The sequence below is a fragment of the Otolemur garnettii genome, unplaced genomic scaffold, assembly GCF_000181295.1.
Source record: "Otolemur garnettii isolate 467f Iridium unplaced genomic scaffold, OtoGar3 scaffold00053, whole genome shotgun sequence".
In the NCBI taxonomy this organism is placed as follows: domain Eukaryota; kingdom Metazoa; phylum Chordata; class Mammalia; order Primates; family Galagidae; genus Otolemur; species Otolemur garnettii.
In genome coordinates, this window is record NW_003852448.1 from 4,690,661 (window position 1) to 4,699,192 (window position 8,532).

Here is an 8,532-nt window from a genome sequence, read left to right on the forward strand (position 1 = left end):
CCAGATGGCTTCACATCGGAATTCTATCAAACTTTAAAAAGGAACTAGTACCTATATTACATAACCTTTCCCAAAGCACAGAAAAAGAAAGAATACTTCCCAACACATTCGATGAAGCAAATATCACCCTGATCCCCCCCAAAAGAAAAGACCCAACAAGAAAAGAAAATTACAGACCAATATCATTAATGAATATAGATGCAAAAATATTCAATAAGATCCTAGCAAACAGAATCCAGCATCACATCAAACAAATTATACACCATGACCAAGTTGGTTTTACCCTAGGGTCTCAAGGCTGGTTCAACATATGTAAATCTATAAATATAACACGTCACATAAACAAAATAAAAAACAAAGACCATATGATTCTCTTAATTGATGCAGAAAAAGCTTCTGACAATATCCTTTTCTGATCCTTTTATGATCAGAATGCTTAATAAGTATAGAAGGGACATTTCTTAAACTAAAGAGGCCATCTGCAGCAAAGGGACATTTCTTAATCTATAGAGGCCATCTACAACAAACCCATAGCCAATATCATATTGAATGGAGTTAATTTTAATTTCTATTTATTTTTTGTCTTTTTCTAAGCATTTCTTTTAAATCTTTTATTTTCTTTTTTTGAATGAAGTTAAATTGAAATCATTTCCACTCTGATCAGGAACCAGGCAAGGTTGCCCATTGTCTCCGCTGCTTTTTAACATTGTAATGGAAGTCTTAGCCATCACAATCAGGCAAGAGAAGGCAATCAAAGGCATACAAGTAGGAACAGAGGAGATAAAACTTTCACTCTTCGCAGATGATATGATTGTGTATCTGGAAAACCACAGGGATTCAACTACAAAACTCTTAGAAGTGAGCAAGGAATACAGCGGTGTCTCAGGTTACAAAATCAATACTCACAAATCTGTAGCCTTTATATATACCAAGAATAGTCAAGCTGAAAAAACAGTAAAGGACTCTATTCCTTTTGCAGTAGTGCCAAAGAAGATGAAATATTTGGGAGTTAACCTAACAAAGGACGTGAAAGATCTCTGTAAGGAGAACTATGAAACTCTGAGAAAAGAAAGATATTAACAAATGGAAAAACATACCATGCTTATGGTGGGAAGAATCAACATTGTTAAAATGTCCATACTACCCAAAGCAATATACAATTTTAATGCAATCCCTATTAAAGTGCCACTGTCACAGTTTAGACCTTAAAAAAATAATATTTCATTTTATATGGAATCAGAAAAAACCCCAATTAGCCAAGACATTACTCAGAAATAAAAACAAATTAGGAAGAATCATGCTACCAGACTTCAAACTATACTATAAATCAAATTATGATCAAAACAGCATGGTACTGGCACAAAAACAGACAGGTAGATGTATGGAACAGAATAGAGAACCAAGAGATGAACCCAGCTACTTGCATTCATTTGATCTGCCAATGATTCAGCTTGACTATTGTTGGCTTATTCTTTGATAAGTCAATCAAGAACATTCAGTGGGGAAAACACCCCCTATTTCACAAATGGCACTGGGTGAACTGGCTGGCGACCTGTAGTAGACTGAAACTGGACCCACACCTTTCACCACTAACTAAGATAGACTCTCACTGGATAGAAGATTTAAACTTAAGACATGAAACTATAAAAATACTAGAAGAAAGTGCAGGGAAAATGCTTGAAGAAATCGGCCTGGGAGAATATTTTATGAGGAGGGCTTCCCGGGCAATTGAAGCAACACTAAAAATGCATTACTGGGATCTGATCAAACTAAAAAGCTTCTGCACAGCCAAAAACACAGTATATAAAGCAAGCAGACAGCCCTCAGAATGGGAGAAGATATTTGCAGGTTATATCTACAACAAAGGTTTAATAACCAGAATCCAAAGAGAACTCAAATGTATTAGCAAGAAAAGAACAAATGATCCCATCTCAGGGTAGGCAAGGGACTTGAAGAGAAATTTCTCTGAAGAAGATAGGCACACGGCCTACAGACACATGAAAAAATGCTCATCATCCTTAATTATCAGAGAAATGCAAATCAAAAACACTTTGAGATACCATCTAACTCCAGTAAGATTAGCCCATATCACAAAATCCCAAAACCAGAGATATTGGTGTGGATGTGGAGAAAAGGGAACACTTCTGCACTGCTGGTGGGAATGCAAACTAATACATTCCTTTTGGAAAGGTGTTTGGAGATCACTTAGGGATCTAAAAGTAGACCTGCCATTTGTTCCTGCAATTCTTCTACTAAGTATATACCCAGAAGACAAAGAAATCACCTTATAACAAAGATATTTGCACCAGAATGTTTATTGCAGCCCAATTCATAATTGCTAAGTCATGGAAGAAGCCCAAGGGCCCATCGACCCATAAATGGATTAACAAATTGTGGTACATGTACACCATGGAATATTATGTAGCCTTAAAAATGATGGAGACTTTACCTCTTTTATGTTTACAAAGGATGGAGCTAGAATATATTATTCTTAGCAAAATATCTCAAGAATGGAAGAAAAAGTATCCAATGTACTCAGCCCTACTGTGAAACCAATATATAAGCACGTACACTTCTATATGAAAGCTATAACCCAACTACAGCCCAAGATGAAGGGGAAAGAGGAGGCGGGAGGGGAGGGGAAGGGGAGGATAGGTGGAGGGAGAGTAATTGGTGGGACCACACCTATGATGCATTTTTCAAGGGTACAGGTGAAATCTACTAAGTATAGAATATGAATGTCTTAACATAGAACTAAGAAAATGTAGTGAAGGCTATGTTAACCAGTTTGAGGAAAGTATTTCAAATTGAATATAAAACCAGCACATTGTACCCCACAATTGCATTAATATGCACAGCTATGATTTAATTAAAGAAAAAACCTCTTTCTGGGTGAAGGCGGTATCACTGAGTCAGTTTGACAGAAAGGGCATTTCACACTGTACTAGTTGATGACTGAAAAACAGTATTCAGACTGTGTGAATTCAGAAGCACTTTATTATAATTTAAGTATGTCTAGATTTTATGAGGAAAATGGAAGTCTATCAATATAATGAAAATTTTGATAATCTACATGATTCTAGACCAAGCCATTTCATGCAGTATGTAAGTTACATTTGAAATTTCTAATATTCTTCCTCTGGTAGGTTATGATTTTCTTACATCTGGCTGCTTGCAGGATTTTCCCCTTCATATTAACTTTGGTGAAGTTAAGTTTTAGTAGGATGGTGGGATCTGCAGTTGTGCCCCTGTATTCTCCTGAATTGCTAACCTAATCTTTTTTTTTTCCTTGATCAAACTAGATAGATATTTACTAATGTTACTGATCTTTCCAGAGAACAGCTTTTGGTGTGATCATTGCTATTATTCCCTTATTCTGCTTTACAGAATTACGTTCTTTGTTTTATTATTCCTCTACTTGCTTTGGCTTTAATTTGCTCTTCTGTTTCTAGCTTGTTAAGGCATAAGCCTAGGTCTTTGGTTTAATTTTTTTTAAATCTTTTTTAATAAAACTATTAAAGCTAAATTATTTTTCTGTATGGATAGCATTAACTACAACTTACAAACTGTGAGATGCTGAATTACATTATTCATTTAAAATAATTTCTAATTTTCCCTTTTACATTTCCTAGGCCCAGTGATTATTTAGAAAGGTTATTTAATTTCCAAATGTTTAAAGTTATTCTGGCCCTTTTATTGCTATCGATTTTTAATTCAAATCCATTAATTCAGAGAATGCACTACACAGATTTCAGCCTCTGAAACACATCCAGGTTTTTTTGGCTAATAATATGTTCTATCCTTATAAATATACCACATGCGTCTTTAGTAAAGTAGCAACATGGCTGGGTCTGGTTCCACCATCTTGTTTCTGCTTGTCTTCTCTGCTCTTGTTTTTCTTATTTCCTGGCTTTCTTTTACTTAAGAATTTTTAGAATTTTAATTTTTCTATTTTAGCTGTATTTTTTGCACGATCTTTTTAGTGGTTGCTCCAGAAATTATAACACATATGACAACTTTCACGGTGCACAGGTAGTTAAGGATGCACCTCTCCTCATAAAATGCAGAAATCTGTTGAGTGCCTGGGCCCAGATCCACTGCCATAATTATGGCACTGGGTCAGTATGTGCCATCCATCAGTGTGAGTTGTGCATTACAGAAGACAATGCTACAGTTTTTGTTTATAATGGTAGTCAGTTTATAAATAAAAGCCCCCCCAAATTGCTTTCTGCATTTACCCACTATTTACTGTTTCTAATGTTTGTTATTCTTTACCAAGAATCTGAGTTTCCAATGGTGTCATTTTTCTCCTTTTTGAAGAAATTTCCTTAGGATTTGTATCTGTATGAATCCTTTGACAACACATCCTTTTATCTTTGCTTTATCTAAACCTTCGTTCTTGAATAATATTTTCTACGAATACAGATTTCTAGGATGATAGTTTTTTTCCTTTAAAAAAGGAAAGAGTTCAGGCTTTGTGGCAGGCGCCTATAGTTCCAGCTTCTTGGGAGGTGGAGGCAGGAGAATGGCTTGAGCCCAGGAGCTGGAGGTTGCTGTGAGCTGTGATGCCACAGTACTCTACCCAGGGCAAAAACTTGAGGCTCTGTTTAAAAAAAAAAAAGGAAAGAGTGGAGAATCTTCTCCACTCTCTTCTAACTAGACATTAATTCAATTATTTCTCAGCATCTAATAAGTCATTTTTCTTATTGCTGCTTTCAAGATCTACTTGCCACCTTTGGTTTTTGATAGTTTGACTATGATGCACTTTATTTTTTTATTGTTATTTTTTAAATTTAAGAATGTTAGGGGGTATAAGTGTTTTGAATATGTCATTTTTTCCCACAAATTGAGTCAAGGTTATAAGTGTGCCCCCCACCCAGACAGTGTGCTCCAAACCCAATAGGTGTGGATTTACCCAGTCCTTCCTCCCCTCTCCCAGGTGAATTTTCACTGAGATTCACTTCCATGTGTCCACAAAAGTGTTGATGGATCAGATTCAACCTGGTATTGAGTATGCACCTTTCTTATGATGTTTCGCTTAGCAGAGGGGTCTCCAGATCCACCCAGGTTGTCACGGAAGATACTAGATTTTAGACTGGGCTTCTTTGTCCTTTTTGTGTGTTTGTGTGACGTCCCCTGAGCATCTTCTATCTGCAAATTTATCTCTTTCATCATCTTTTAAACCATTAACTTGACAAATATTTTTTCTACCTCCTCTCCTTCTGGCATTCCAGTTACATGTAAGTCAGGCAATTTGATAACACTTCATAGATTTCTAATAGTTTATTAAAAAAACCTTTTTCTCTCTTTTCACCTTGGGTAATTTCTATTAATCTATAGCTTCATCTTTCTTTTATCATCATTCAACTATCAAAACTATCCAGTGAATTTTTAATTTCAGAATTTATATTCTTCTATCGACAAGTTCCCATTTGGTTATTTCGCTATTTCTGTTTTTTCTGCTGAGATTTCTTTCCTGAGATTTTCATTCATTAAAAACATGGTTGTGTTAACTCACAGAGGGCAGTTGTAATAGATCTTTTAAAAATCTATGTCAGTCTCTAAAACATGTTTTATTTCAGGGTCAAACAATTAATTCAATTTTATGATGATAGTGTGTTTATTTTCCTGGTTATTTGTACTTCAGGTAATTTTGGCTTATACTCTAAGCATGATGAATATTGATTTCTGGACATTCTGGGTTTTGTTATTTTCCCCTAATGAATGCTTCTGCTTTTGCTTCAGTAGCTCATTTTCCTTGTAGGTGCAGAGTCCCAACTTCGCTTCTTCAGGACACCTTCATTCTCCCGGCAATAGCTGACTGTTCTGATTCTCCTCCACAAGTGTGGTTCACAGGTTGGCCAGTGATGCAGGAAGCAGTGACAGGGAGCCCTCTCCGGGCCGTCCCCGCTGTGCTCATCCTTCCTCTGGAAGCCTTTCTGGCCACCGTCCTCTGCAGTTCCAGTGTTCCCTGCTGCCTCTTCTGCGCTGTAGACTGCTTCAGCAGCCTCCCTGGGGCTCTTATTTCCTTTTTCTAGACAGCCTTTAAACCTTTCTTCCTTCCTCCCATTGGCAGGGCAGCTGTTTTGGTCACATTTGGTCCTGAGCTTGACATTCCAGGCCTGTCCCACTCAGCCCACGTCTCCCTTCCCATTTCTGCCCTCTGTTGTCCCTACTAGGTGTCCTGGGCCCTGCCATGCCCCTCACGCCCAGTGCTCCCTCCTGCTCAGCCTCTGTCTGCCACGCACTTCTCCACTCCTGCCAGGCTAGAGCTGCCGGGCTCTGTACAAAGGTCACATCCTTTGTAAGGTGTCCGTGCTCTGCTAGGCAGCATCCCTCTCTGCTTTCAGGCCACACTTCGTTGGTCCTGCTTCATGCTCATCACGGCATGTGAGAGTTGTTGGTCTTTTTCTACCGTACTAGAGAGCACGATTCTCCAGGGAAGAGACCACTCCATGCTTAGTTTCTATATCTGATACCCAGCATAATCACTACTATGAAATTAGATGCTAAATGCATGTCTGATGAATTGAGTAAATTAAAACCAGTGTCTCATTCACTGGTTTCCACCTTCCATGTGAAATCACGAGCAGGAGCATGTGAGTGAGACAGGCCACGCTAGGGTGAAGAGGTCACAGCAGAGGTGGGCTCAGAAAGCAGGGAGGTGGTGGGTGTTTGTGTCTCTGTGAGACACTGTCACAGCTATTCACCCTCATCCCTGTAGAGCAGTAAGAAGTCAGGTAGGATAGTGTATAGTGCCTCTCAATGCTCTGGGGACAGGAGTCAGGTTGGGGAGTGTACAGTGCCTCTCAATGCTCTGGGGACAGGGAGTCAGGTAGGGTAGTGTATAGTGCCTCTCAATGCTCTGGGGACAGGGAGTCAGGTAGGGGAGTTTACAGTGCCTCTCAATGCTCTGGGGACAGAGAGTCAGGTAGGGAGTGTACAGTGCCTCTAAATGCTCTGGGGACAGAGAGTCAGGTAGGGAGTGTACAGTGCCTCTCAATGCTCTGGGGACAGGGAGTCAGGTAGGGTAGTGTACAGTGCCTCTCAATGCTCTGGGCACAGGGAGATGAGCTGAAAAAGCCGAGCTCAGAGGAGGTTCCAGGAAGCAGAGTGAGAGGGTCTTAGGAAAAGACTCCCCAGGGAAAGCTCTCAGCACCACCATCTGCTAGTTGCTTTTCATATGCCAAATAGCCAGTGTGCTGCATTTAAAATATATCATTAACCTCATTGTTTCATGTACTTAACATAATTTTTCAAAACTAACAACATTCAAGGAATAAAAATAAATTACATTGGTAGCTAGCACAAGGAAGATGATTTCTTTTTATTTTGTTTTCCCAGGTTGTGAGATAAAAACAAATTATTTTTCTAACTCCTTCAAAAATAAGATAAAATTCAAGCCATTTACTCATACTATCACATATCACCTGACTTTATGTGTTGCTTAATTTTGCTTGACAATAATGCCCTTTTAAAAAGGCTTTCCAAGGTCATACCTATGATGAAAATTCAAATAATACTTATGGCATCTTACAGTTCTGCAGATTTCTTAACAATTGGGCTAATTTACTTCTCATCACCAAGTGTACTTTGTATTCACTATTTGGTTTAAACGGATACCTTAATCCCTGATTGTCTGAACATTACAAAGAGTCCTTACATAGAAATAGATTTTAATTTCTGAAACAAATAGTAAACACAATGAATGGAGATAATGTGATTTTTCTTATGATCATCTTCTTTTAATATTAAATAACTACTAGTAGAATAGTGTTCTATTGTCTGTTTTATTTTCTTTCCCAGCCATGATTTACTTGTGTGTATGTATGTTTTGATAGTAAGTCTATGATAATACACATATGTCTTAAGACAGTCAATATCAACATGACAGTCATCAGATATCGACCTGAAATCTCGAGAGCCTACAAATACTACTTCCCACCAAAGGAAACCATATTTCTTATAAAGACGGCTGATTCCAGGTGTGGGACAGGAAGCAGCAGAGACCAAGGAAGTGTTCAAAGCTCATTAGGACCCTATCACCTTGACTCAGAACTCAGCTTGGAAAGGTTCCTGCTGGCCAAGAACAGGACAGTTGGAGCATCCATAAGAAAATAACAGCAGAGGACTGAAGCTTATCAACAACGTGTAAGTCTGTGAAGTTAAAACAACAGTGAAAAACAAACAGCTAATTCAATTGGTCATCATTGGGGGATGCTTACAAATCAAGCTGTTACTTAGAAACTGGTAAATAAAAGGAAAGAATCAAGAAAAATTTCCTTCTTTCCTATACAGATTCTATCCCTGAGTAACCAAATTCTGGAAAAGAAGTTTCATTTTATAGAAGTATCTGAGTAATCGGGTAAGTTTGACGGAATTCGGCTACCACCACTGTGTAGTTCCTAATAAACTAAGATATGGATCATCATTAGCTGATGCCTGCACAGAGTTAGAGACAACTGCCACCAAGTGCCTCCTCAGGGGAGATGCCACCTGCCAGGGAAGAAGGCAGGGAGGGGAGGGGGAGGG

At 38.5% G+C, this 8,532-nt stretch overlaps 1 protein-coding gene across 4 annotated transcripts in view; it reads right to left on the reverse strand.

Annotated features, from left to right (window-relative positions):
* DPP6 (dipeptidyl peptidase like 6) overlaps positions 1–8,532 on the reverse strand; it is a 928,521-nt gene that overhangs the window by 309,471 nt on the left and 610,518 nt on the right. The window lies entirely within an intron of this gene.